The following is a 12,160-nucleotide window of genomic DNA, read 5'->3' as shown; positions in this document are numbered from 1 at the left end:
GACAATAGGGAGTTCAAAATAGGGATTCATGATTTAAGGCCAGGGAGGTGATAAATCCTGAAGACATAAAAAAGGGAGAAAGGGAAAAAGAATAATTGAGGAGGTGATCAGGGAGGTCACCCAGAGGAGGCAACGTTTGGGCTGTGCTAGACTAAATGCTTTTGTCCCCTCTGCCTCCTACCGCTCCCCACCCCTGCCCAATTTCATATGTTGAAACCGAACCTCCAGCATGGTGGAATTAGGAGGCCGTTGGCAGGTGACTAGGTCATGAAGGTGGAGTCCTTGTGAATGGGATTAGTGCCCTTATAAAAGAAACCCCAGAGGGCTCCCTCAGTCCTCTGCCACATGAGGACACAGATAGAAAATGCCTGGATATGAACCAGGAGGTGGCCCCCGCCAGATATCAAACCTGCTAGCACTTTGATCTTGAACTTACTTCTCAGTGCCCAGACTGTCAGAAACACATGTCTGTTGCTTTAGCCCAAATCTGTGGTAGCAACTGAACAACAACAACTGTGGCATTCATTATAGCAGCCACAAAGGACTAATACAGGCTGAAATATTGGAGCCTGTGAGCCCTACAGACATTTGAATGAGGAAGGTCCCAAGGAGACATTAGCCAGGCAATGTGTTCCCAGGTGAGCCAGGGACCATGTGGCCACTGCAGAGTGAGAGAGGGGCAGAGTGCTAGGAGGTGCAGTTATAACAGGACAGGCTGGACCCTGCAGCACTCTGTGAGGGATGGGAGGCCAGCACAGGGGTCCAGCAGGAGCCATATGAGCTGTGTATGAGAGAGAATCATCACTTTGATTGCTGTGCTGAGGAGAGACCCTGAGTAAAGATGGAGAGGCCGCGGCCATGGTTTAGGCAAGCACCTGGATAAGAGCCAGGGTGCCACAGGTGATGAGGGAGGGGGACATTTGGGGTATATTTGGAATGTGGGGCAAATAGAACTTGCTGATGGGTTAGATGTGGAGTGTGCACACACACACAGGAAAAAAAAGAGAGTTTTGGCCTGAGTAGGGAGGATGGAGTTTACTACAAGGGGCGTGTGGTGTGGGGCAGGGAGGGGGCAGAAATCAGCGCTGCTTGAGGATGTGTTAAGCTCGGGGATGTATTAGATGTGAAGCACAGGTGCAGGGCAGGCCATTGGAGAGAGGAGTCTGGAGCTCGGGGAAAGGTGAGGGCTGAAGGGGTAGCTCCAGCATCGTGGTAGCACTCACAGACATGGCCTGGGGCCACAGCCCAGCAAGTGTAGATGAAGGAGAGGAGCCAGAGCTGAGCCCTGGAACTTGGACTCCTGCGGCAGCACTGGAGCCCAGGATGAAGCAGGCATTGAGCCAGGAGAAGCCTCGGGGTTGGGGGCGAGCCACACCTGGGAGACTGGGCCAGGCTCCCCTGCAGTGGCTGGGCAGCCCTGTCACAACTTTCCTCCCACTCAGTCTATGGCTGCCCTGTGCACCCCAGGGCCTGTGTGTGTGCGAGACCCCACATCCCCACACACTATAAACGTCGCCACTGAGAGCTCCCCTCTCTTGCCTGCATCATCAAACTGGCCCCTGCCAGCAGGTCACCCCTGACAGCACACTGTTCTGCAAATTGAAGAAAAGATAAACCTCCCTTCTTCACACCTTGTCTCCCTCCCATGCCTGGGCCCTTTCTCTGCTCCCCCTTATAGCAAATCTCCTCAAAAGGATTTCTATACCTTCTTTTGATGTTTCAGAGGTTTCTTTTTCAGTGAGATAAGCCTCCCTCATAATTAGTGCTTGGAGGGAAAACAAGCGGAGGGAGGAAATGGACAGAGAGAGGTGGGGGCTTGTTGAACAGAGGATTTGGATTGGAGATCACAGCACTGAGTGGGGGGGGGGACCAGTCAATCTGAGGATGTGTGTGTGTGTGAATAGGGGGTGCTCTTAGGCAGGCTTGAGTTCAGCTGCACAGGATGGGGAAGAGCTATATTTACTGATCTAAACATGAGCCAGTAGGAGAAAAGAAGAAAAGGTTAAGGGAGTTCTTATGTTCATTCAACAAAATTCATCTGGGGACATAGCAGGTTAAAAAAAAAAAAGAAGCTGAAATTTTTCTCTTTCTAGAGTTTACATTCAAGGGAAACGATACAAACAATACAAAGAAGAAAAACACAGGCTATGGAGTATACTAGACAGTGTGAAGACAAAAAAAAAAAAAAAGGGCAAGGACCATGAGCAGGACTTACAAATTTGAGTAAGTGTGGCCAGGGAGAGGTGGCATTTGACTACCACCTGAAGAGGGTATGGGAAAAGATATCCAGTGGATATCTGGAGAAGAATATCTCAGACAGTAGGAACAGCAGGTGCAAAGGCCCTGGGGTGGCAGCAGCTCCAGTGTATTTAAGAACAAGCCAGAAGGCCAGTGTGGCTGGAGTGAAGTGAGCCTGGCATGAGCTGTAGAAGATGCAGCCGGAGAATTAACAGCAGAGGATAATGGAGGGCCTAGAGAGCCCTGGACAGGCTTCAGTTCTTCCTCTGAGGTATACAGGGGCCATAGAAGGATTTGAAGAAGAAGAGTGATATGAACTGATTGTCATGCAGTCAGGATCACTCTGGCCACTGTTCAGGGGAAGGGGACCAGGTTGGGGCCATGGTACCGTTCAGAGAACAGAGGATGCTGGCTTAAACTTCAGTGGGAGAGGTGAGAGGTGATGGGTTCAGAACATATTTTCTAGGAGATGTGATGATTGGCTGTAGGGTCTAAGATGCTCTGCAGGGAAGTGAGTAGATGGAAGGTGATGGACAGGGAAAGTGGTCAGGTACTAGATTCAAGATGCCCACTTGTCTGAGGAATTGCTAGAGTGAAGATGTGGAATCAGCAGAGGCCTGAGCTGTCGGAGATCAGGCCACTTGAAATGAAGACTTTGGAAGTGCCCCGTGAATGTTTTATTCTGGTTATGACTGCAGGAGCTGATGCCAAGGGGGGAATTGAGGTTAACGGTGTGTGTGTGTGTGTGTGTGTGTGTGTACAGCTCACAGAATGATGCTGGTGAGACAGCTGAGATGCTGAGACAGACAGCAGATGACTGCTTGGAAGAAGAGTGCATGATGTGTGTATTCAGGAAGGAAGGAACAACAGCGTCTCCTGTTTCCACACTGTGCCCAGTTGTAAAGCCAGGTTTCTGCTGCAAGGGAGGGGAGGTGTGTTCAGTCGGGTTGGGGTAGGAGGCTGGGTGGTTTAGCCTGTGGTCCCTGTGTGCTGAGATGCCAGGGAGATAAAGGGATCTGGGGACAGGGATAACTGGAAGGCCTGGGTGTCCAGGCGTTTGTGTGGCTTCTCCTTTCCCTGCAGCTGCTTTTCTCTGCCACATTGCTCAGTCCCCAGGTTGGACCTACTGGTGATTCAAGGGCTAACATCCTTGGCATCGAGACCACAGGGACATGAGAAGCCGGGTGGTCTGTCCCTCCCCATTGTCTCAGTGTTGGGGGTCAGCCAGCCACACCCGGTCCTTTTGCTGTGCAGTGGGACACCCCACTTTTGTTGTGCAGCTCCACACCCCACTGCCTGACATTTCAGAACCTCTGGACTCTTTCAGGAACAAATCCTCTAAATTTATCCTTTGTGGTTTCTTGTGTGTGGTGGACTGGTTGGCCAGAAGGAAGTTCCTGGGGAGATGGAGATGCTGTACCATGCTGTAGACACTCCTGCTTAGCAGCCATGAAGTTCAGGTCATGCCACCTCCTCTGAGAAGCCTTCCCTGATTTCTGCATAGGGCTCATCTGCTGCTTCCTCTATTCCTGCAGGAGCTGAAACCTTTCTCATAAATATTGTAGGCTTTGCAGCCCATATATGGTCTCTGTTGCATATTCTTTGTTTTATCAGTTTTCCTGTTTTTTCAAACAAGCCTTTAAAAATGTGTAAACCCTTCTTAGCTAAACAGGTCACAGGCTGGGTTTAGTCTGAAGGTTGTAGTTTGCTGAACAACTTGTTCAAATCATCACTAAAATGCTTTGTGGTCATCCATCTCTACACTCATTTTTGAGCTATAAAGAGGGAGGATTGTATTTTACCCCTCACTATCTGACACAATGTTGGGTTGTTGGATGAATAAGTGATGTTGCATAAAATATCCTCTGACATGTCCCAACTGATTCTTTTATCATTATTTTTTCTACACACCTGCCTCTCACATGTTAAATAAATAATCTCTCTGAGAGTCTCCAAGTGAGCCATTAAACAGTCGTCACTTCACAGAGGTACACAAAGCTCCCAGCGATATTAATGGCTCTCATTTATTAAGTTCTTGGTTTGTAGTCGATCATTGTGAAGGTGAAGCTGACATCCTGTGTGTGTGTACAGCGCATGCATGTGTGCCTGTGCATGTGTTCACGTGGTCACCCATGTGGTTCAAGTACTGGCCACTTGGCCTCTGTGTGGGCCATAGTCATGCTGACATGCCTTCCATGGTCCCTGCTCTCCAGCTAGATCACGTGTGCTAATCCTTACCACTTCTCCAAGGACTTAATTCACTTAAGAAATCATATAATTGCATTTTCAGCACAATTAGGTACCTAATTACATGACTAAATGTCCTCGATCAGACTGCATGTGTAAATGATGATGATGTCGTTAGCCACGCTTTGTTATTGGGGTCCATAAGTTAGAGAACAGGAGACAGAAAATGCTTTTCTCTTCTCTTTGTGAGCTTTGACAGGCAGGATCCACAGAGACCCATGTCAGGCCCGGAAAGTGAAAAGGATGGTGGCAAGTGGTGGTAGGGTGTGCTGCCCTGGGATCTGATCAAAGCCTCAGGGAGAGCCTGTCAGATGAAGGAGTAGGGTGATTGCATTCTACAGACAGACACTAGTACTTCTTCCAGGATGTCCTAAGGGGAGTCCAGAGTGAACCAGAGATATAGGACTTTCAATTCATGAACTCAAAAGGTGAAGACAGAGGGAATGATCCTTGAAGGAAGGAAAGCATGTTCCCCCTCCACTCCCTGGAATTCTTCTCTTCCTCCCAAGCCAGGGAGGGGGCTGCATCAAGGGACTCTGCCTTCTCCTTACCCTGGGTGGAGCCATGCTGGGCTCACTGTTGCTACGTATGCAATGGGGTCATGAGGGAGCCTGCCTCTGAGGCTATTTGTGAGGATGACATGAGATGATGCATATGATGGTGTCTGCACACACTCACAGATGAGTCTGGGCACAATACATGTTAGCTGATACTGTGAGTAATAACACTGTAGTTTTTTTTTTTTTTTTCCTGCTGGAATAGTGTTTGAAAAGCACACTAGGAAAGAGAGGGTGCATTCTGATCTAAATATTGGGAATGTGTTGCTCGAGGTGGTGGTAAAGAGAAAGGAGAATGCATATCAGCAAACTGCTCTTTACAAAAATTGTCTGAAAGTGTTTCAAGGGAGCACCTTGTATGTGAAGGGAGGGTGGATTGCAATGCCAGGGAGAGACGGTCATGAATCCTGGCTCCTCCACTATGACCATCTCCAACCCTCAACTCACTGATCTGTAGAGAAGGATGCACCTGTATGGCTCCCAGGAGGTTTGTATCCAACATATGACAACTCTTCCTATCATTCCCACCTTTTTAAGAATAGGTCCTCTTCTGTCTCTCTCTTTCTCACACACACACACACACACACACACACACACACACACACACTCACGCACTTGGCTTCTGGATGTAAGGTGCCTGGGGGAGCAGAACAGGGGACCATTTCTTGTGACTTGGGGGGCAGGGAGTGTTTGTCTCCTGGAATACTTGGGCTTCCTGAGTACTTCCGCTGTGCTGTTAGCACTCTTTTTGTCCTCTGGCTATCAGGGCAGGAAAGGGGCTTCAGGAAGTCATCAGCTCATCTCTTCAGTTTGCATCAGGCAATGGAGCTAAGAAGTTGCCTGGCTCTAGTTCAAGCCCCTGTATAGTCTTTGTGCGTGGGGAGAAAAAGCCACTTTTCTTCACTGCTCCCACCCCACCACCCCTGTGTCCCACCCTCCCTCTCTTTTCCTCCCTGATGAAGATACTTTACAATATGTCTCAATCCATCACCCTGACGCACTCCTGCTCTGTCTTTCCAGCATCTCTCTCCTCTAAAGGTCTTGTGATTTATGTTTCACTAACATTAATCTTTTAAAAGCAAAGAAGTCATAAACACACACATAACTCTTCCTCCTGTCAATTGAAATCCCACGACACAAATCAACTGCCATCTAAATTAAATGTTTCTTTCACAGAAAGTGATAAATGCCCTGGAAACCTAATCAAATAAAGCCAACAAACTTAAACTTTGTTTCACTCCAGAATTTTGTAGGTGGTTTATTTAAAGTCCCACAGCGGGTTAAGGTCTAATGACCAACAGGAAGGGTGAATTTCACTCTCCTGTTATTTTAATGCAGCTAATATAAACAGAAAGGATTGTCCATATTGCCTCATCAGGGATCTCAGCACCTCAAAATTGGGTTTGAAATCTAGTACATATTAGGGGGTTAAGGGAAAGTATAAACACAATTTACTATTCTTTGGACAGGTGTACCGATTTCTTAAGCAAACCAAGTAGAGAGAGCAAAAATAGAGTCAGCACAAAAGACATTGGCCATCTACAGGGTTGGATCTATTTGAGTAATCAGGATTAGGGAGGGACTGCCAGGTAAGCCAGATGGTCTAAAACAATGTAGATTTGAAATACTTTTATCCTTTTTAGTATGAATGACTTTACATTAAAACAAATACAATGTTTAATTTTATACCTCTTATTCGGAATAGGAAAAGGAAAGGAAAAATATCAATGACTAAACTACATGTTTTTAGTTTATTTTCCTCTCTTCCTTTTCCTTGTCTTATTACATCTTCCACCATCACTATCCCATTTGATGTCATTAATAAACTTTATCACTCATCTGTTTGGTGAGTAATGAAGAGTCTTAAAGGTGAGGTTAGATAAACTGTGTCTTCTCTTGTAGGCAATGAGCAGATGAGAGATTATAGAAAAAGAAAATCTCTAGAAAGTTTGTAGTACAGGAATGGAGAGGAAAGCCTTCTCTCTTCTAAGTTTAGAAGAGCCCTTTGGAGCTACCAAGAAAGGATCAGCATGACCCAGTAAGAGAACGACAGGACTGAGAGTAATGCACGCGGAGAAGGAGGTATAGGTGGGAGGTGGGGGCGCCAAGAAGGCTCGCTTGACAGTGCTGGGGGCCTTGAAACTTAGAGAGTTTGAGGTTCTGGAAGGAGTGTGGTTAGAAGTTAGTTAAGAAGACATGTGTGTTGGGAGTGTTAAAGCATTATGAATAAGGATTTATTGTTTTGTATGTAAGTATATCCAGTCATTGAATCACTTCTACAATTGCATCAGTTAAATATTAAAAATTAATTGGCTTCAGATTTTCAAATTTATACAAAAATAGGTTTTTTACCTGCTGTGGGAGGCATCCATGAACTAGATGGAAAGGATGAATAAGAAGGAAATCTCAAAAGCTTCCCTAAAAATGTTTTTAAGAGTGGGAATGCTTCATATACTCAAAGAGTCTTTGCAGTTAGGGACCTGGCCTGGGGCTTGAGACAGTGAGCTTGCTCAGAGCAGCAGGAGCCCCTGGCTTATGGTCCTCAACTCTGACTGGACAGTACCATCTCATGAGAGCCTTTGAAAAACACTCATGTTCTGATAAAATGCAGGATGATAATTAAACTTCACTTCTAGATAAATAGCAACACAATTTTTAGTATGTCCCAAATAATGCATGACAGCTCCATGGACTGCTCAGTTCTTTTGACAACTTAACAGATGCACTGTGAGTTCCCTAAGAGGGATCCACCCAGAGGAGACCACTGGGAGCTCCCAGGACTAAACTCAGAGTGACAGCCACAAGCCAATCCAAATTCCCACATTGTCATCTCACACATTCACATCGTTTCTGTCCCATGTCAGCCCCTTGTAGGTCACATGAACTCCAATTATATTTTGCACCCCCAGGTTCTGGCTGTTGCTGTGCCCTCTGCCTGGAATGTCCACTCCACCCAGCTTATCTGGTGAATGTCCACACATCAATCCACACTGGCCCAATGCCACCTGTAGAGGGCATCTGTTCTGATCTTCTGGAAGGAAGTGACCTTCTGTTTCTAAGGACAGACACATCAAACACATCAAAGAACTCTGGGGCACACTGAGGGCTCTGGCATCTTCCTTTTGGTGCCTGATATTTTGCCAGGTGACCTACACATGGTAGGTGACCATCTAGGTGATCATCAAAAGCTTACTGAGTGAAAGCTCCTCCCAGCAGTGCAGTGAAACACAGCAGGAAATTTTCCAGATATGTAGTTACAAAAGCAGGAGTTGGCAGTGATCACAAAACACACTGTATCAAGCATCTACTAGCTGTTAGGTGTGAAGACCATCTCTCTTGCCTTTATCACTACAGAAAACATTTATACATGCTGGTCCTCTGGCTCTCAAGATTACACAAGAGGCTTTGACTGATTCCAGGGGAGAGATTTGAGGAGTCCTCCTGTTTCTTCCATAGACACAGCTCATGAGAGCAGCCACCCTGGCTGGTCCTATTGCTCTGCCCCTCAGCCTGCCTTTTCTCTGGCCTTGAGTAGCTGTCAGCCTCAGTCAGAGAAAGCTGGTTTCTCAATACATCAGGTTCTTCTGGTTCCTCTAATCTCAGTTCTCCAGCTTGGTGTCCATCTCAGGGAAGGCCACCTGTGTGGTCCCGTTTTAGGGACTAAGAGTCAGGAGCTGCTGCTCCTCCTGGCTGTGCTGTCAACCTTTTTAAAAAATGTATTATTTATTTGGTTGTATCAGGTCTTAGTTGTGGCATATGGACTCTCAAGCTGTGACCCCCAGGCTCCAGAGTGTATGGGCTCAGTAGATGTTGCACACAGGCTTAGTTGCTCTGAGGTATGTGGAATTTTAGCTCATCGACTAGGGACTGAACCCATGTCCCCTGTGTTACAAGGTGGATTCTTAACCATTGGACCACCAGTGAAGTCCCCATGAGGTTTACTTCGACAGCATTCCTGCAGATCATCTAAAGACAGGCTGTACCCCTCTGCACCCACCCTGCAGGCCTCTTCGGTGGCTGCACATCCAGGCACTGGCCCAGGATGCCAAGTGGCCCTGTAAGACCTGCCCTGCATGGAAGCCTGCTGTCTCTGCTTATCTTGGAGGGATCTTCAACCTCATACATATTCATGTACCTAAGCACCTGGAGCAGAGGGCAGCCAGCAGATCAACTGGGCTCCTGCTACTGCTTTTTATAGGTCTGCTCTGTGCTGGGGATTCACTCACATCATCTCACACTCAAGATGCTTCTCATTCAAAACCATTCTCATGGGACAGCCACAAATCACGAGTAGCTCTCAAGAACTGAACTCCTGCAAACAACCTTGCCAGACTGGCGTTTCCATCCCTGCTTTAAATATAAAAAGACTGGAGCTCAGAGACAGCGTCCAAGGACAGAGCCAGGATTCAAATGCAGACTGAGGCTCTACTGTTGACCTTGCTTCTAGGCCCTGGCCCTGTCTCCCAGTGTAGGCCAAAGCCTGGTGGTGGAACCCTGGTGACCAGTGGAGACAAGATGCCCTCCACCTGTGAAATCCTGGGTGCTCCCAGCAGGGCACTGGACATAGGGATGACCAACCCATTTTACAAATGGGACAAATAAGGTCAGAAAGGCCAAGTCACTTTTCTTTCTTTTTTTTTTTTTTTACATATATTATAATCAATTTTTATTGCTTATTACAGGAAAGGTATTTTTCTTTTTAAGAAAAATTTTTTCAGTTGGAGGATATTTGCTTTACAATGTTGTGTTGACTTCCATCATATAACAATGCAAACCAGTCATAATTATATATATGTATGCGCTCCCACTTGAGCCTCCCTCCCCACTCTCATACCACCCCTCTAGGTCATCACAGAGCTCCAGGCTGGGCTCCCTGTGTTATACAGCAGCTTCCCAAGAGCTGTGTGTTTTACACATGATAGTGTATGTCAATGCTACTCTCCCAATTCGTCCCACTCTCTTTTCCTTGCTGGGTCAAGTCCATTCTCTATGTCTGTGTCCCCATTCCTTCTCTGCAAATAGGTTCATCAGTACTATTCTTCTCAATTCCATATGGCCAAGTCACTTTTCACAAAACAGTCAGCTAGCCCAGTCTGTTCTACCTCAAGGACAGGAAATTTAACAGTGACCCAAGCTTAAAGGAAAAGAAGTTAATGTTTGAAGGTAGGATTTCTGTCTTCAAATGGGGTGTGTGGGGGGCGGTGGGGTGGGGAGATGAACTCTTTGATCTCCTTCAAACCAGAGCTCCCAGGAAGGGGGCAAGCAGCCTGAGCTTTTGGATCTGGCAAACCTACTTCAAACGTGATCACGTCACATTAGACCAAATGCCTTAACACCTCCCCTTCCCCAGTCTTGGGGTGTCTTATCCAGGACTAAGAACAGTAGGGCCTCACAGGGAAGGGCTCAAACCACACACTTGATCCCGATATGCCCCTGGGAGGAGTCAGCTCCCACTGTCCTGTCAGAGCCCTAAGGCCAGAGCCTCCTGGGGTCCTTGTCCCATCAGCCTCATTGCCAAACCTCTGTCCCCAGTGGCTTCCTATCACGTCCTGTTGCCTGTGGTCACCGGAAGTCAGCTCTAGTGCCTAAGAAAGTAAAAAAGCTTCCTGGGTCTGGCAACCCTCACTTCTGATGGGTCAGGCCCTGAGGTCAGGTTGAGAAAGCAGCTGGTGAGCTGGGCCCAGGCCCAATTTATCAGCACCAGGCCCGCCCAGTGCTGGCACCAGATCCACTGCTGCTGTCTGATAAGAGGCTCCACTCCGCTTTCTTGAAACCGCCTGGAGCTTATCAGAGGCAGGCCTGGGTGAAGGAGCCATTTCCATCAGCATGAATAAAGGAAGGGAAGAAAAAAAACCTGGGAGAAATAGAATGCCTTTGCATGCAGACACAGTCAGGCTATCTGCCTGATGCTGTTGCAAGGCAGATTCATGGGCACGGGCAACCCCACTCAGAAGCCAGCGGGACCTGAGCTGAAAGCAAAGAGGACGGCTCCCTGATAGTGCTGCTGGCCGTGTCTCCTGTGTGTGGGGTGTGTGTGTGTGTGTGTGTGTGTGTGTGTGTGTCAGTGGTGGTGGTTTGGTGGCTTAGTCACTAAGTCATGTCCGACCCTTGTGACCCCATGGACTGTAACCTGCTAGGCTCCTCTGTCCATGGGATTCTCCAGGCAAGAATATGGGAGTAGGTTGCCATTTCCTTCTCCAAGTGTTGGGGGTGTGAACCAGGTTCAAGCGTGAAGCATTTATCCCCTTAGATTTTAATTTTTTATTGAAGACTAGTTGATTTACAATGTTGCGTTAGTTTCAGGTATATAGAACAGTGATTCAGTTACATATATAAATGTGTGTATGTGTGCACGCGCATATATGAGCTTCCTAAGTGGCACTAGCAGTAAAGAACTTGCCTGTCAATGCAGGCGACATAAGACACATCGGTTTGATCCGTGGTTTGGGAAGATCCCCTGGAGGAAGGCATGGCGACCCACTCCAATATTTGTGCCGGGAGAATTCCATGGACAGAGGAGCCTGTGGGTAACAGTCGATGGGGTCGCAAAGAATCAGACATGACTGAAGTGACTTAGCATACACGCAAGCAGTGTGTATATATTAATACTATATTAATCCCAAACTTCTAATTTATCCCCCCTTCCTTTCCCATTTGGTAACCATTCATTTGTTTTCTATCTGTGGGTCTATTTTTGTTTTGTAAATAAATTCATCTATATCTTTGTTTTTAGATTCCACATGCAAGCAATATCATATGGTAATTGTTTTTGTCTTACTTCAGTTAGTGTAATAATCTCTCAGTCCATCCATGTTGCTGCAAATGGTATTATTTTATACTGTTAATGGCTGGGTAAAAAACATCCCCTAGGTTCATGGCACAAAAAGCACTCGGCATCATGGAGGAGGATACTGCCCGCCAGTAAGTGAGCCTGTGGGGTGCAGACATTATGGAATTGAGTGACAGCTGGGCTGTGGGGTTGGCTCTTCCATTTGCTATTGGTGTGGCCTTGGTACAGTCATTTGTCCCTTTTCCAGGAACACTCAGGATACCGAGTTGTGTGAGGATCCCAGACCCTTCATTTAAGTGGTGTCTAAGAGCACTCCCTTCCCCAGTGG

General features: G+C 47.1%; 1 protein-coding gene across 3 annotated transcripts in view; it reads right to left on the bottom strand.

Moving 5' to 3' along the window:
- GYPC (glycophorin C (Gerbich blood group)) overlaps positions 1–12,160 on the bottom strand; it is a 47,046-nt gene that overhangs the window by 17,063 nt on the left and 17,823 nt on the right. The window lies entirely within an intron of this gene.

Source organism: Ovis canadensis, chromosome 2, assembly GCF_042477335.2.
Source record: "Ovis canadensis isolate MfBH-ARS-UI-01 breed Bighorn chromosome 2, ARS-UI_OviCan_v2, whole genome shotgun sequence".
Lineage (NCBI taxonomy): Eukaryota > Metazoa > Chordata > Mammalia > Artiodactyla > Bovidae > Ovis > Ovis canadensis.
This window is presented reverse-complemented; position numbering and strand designations above follow the sequence as displayed.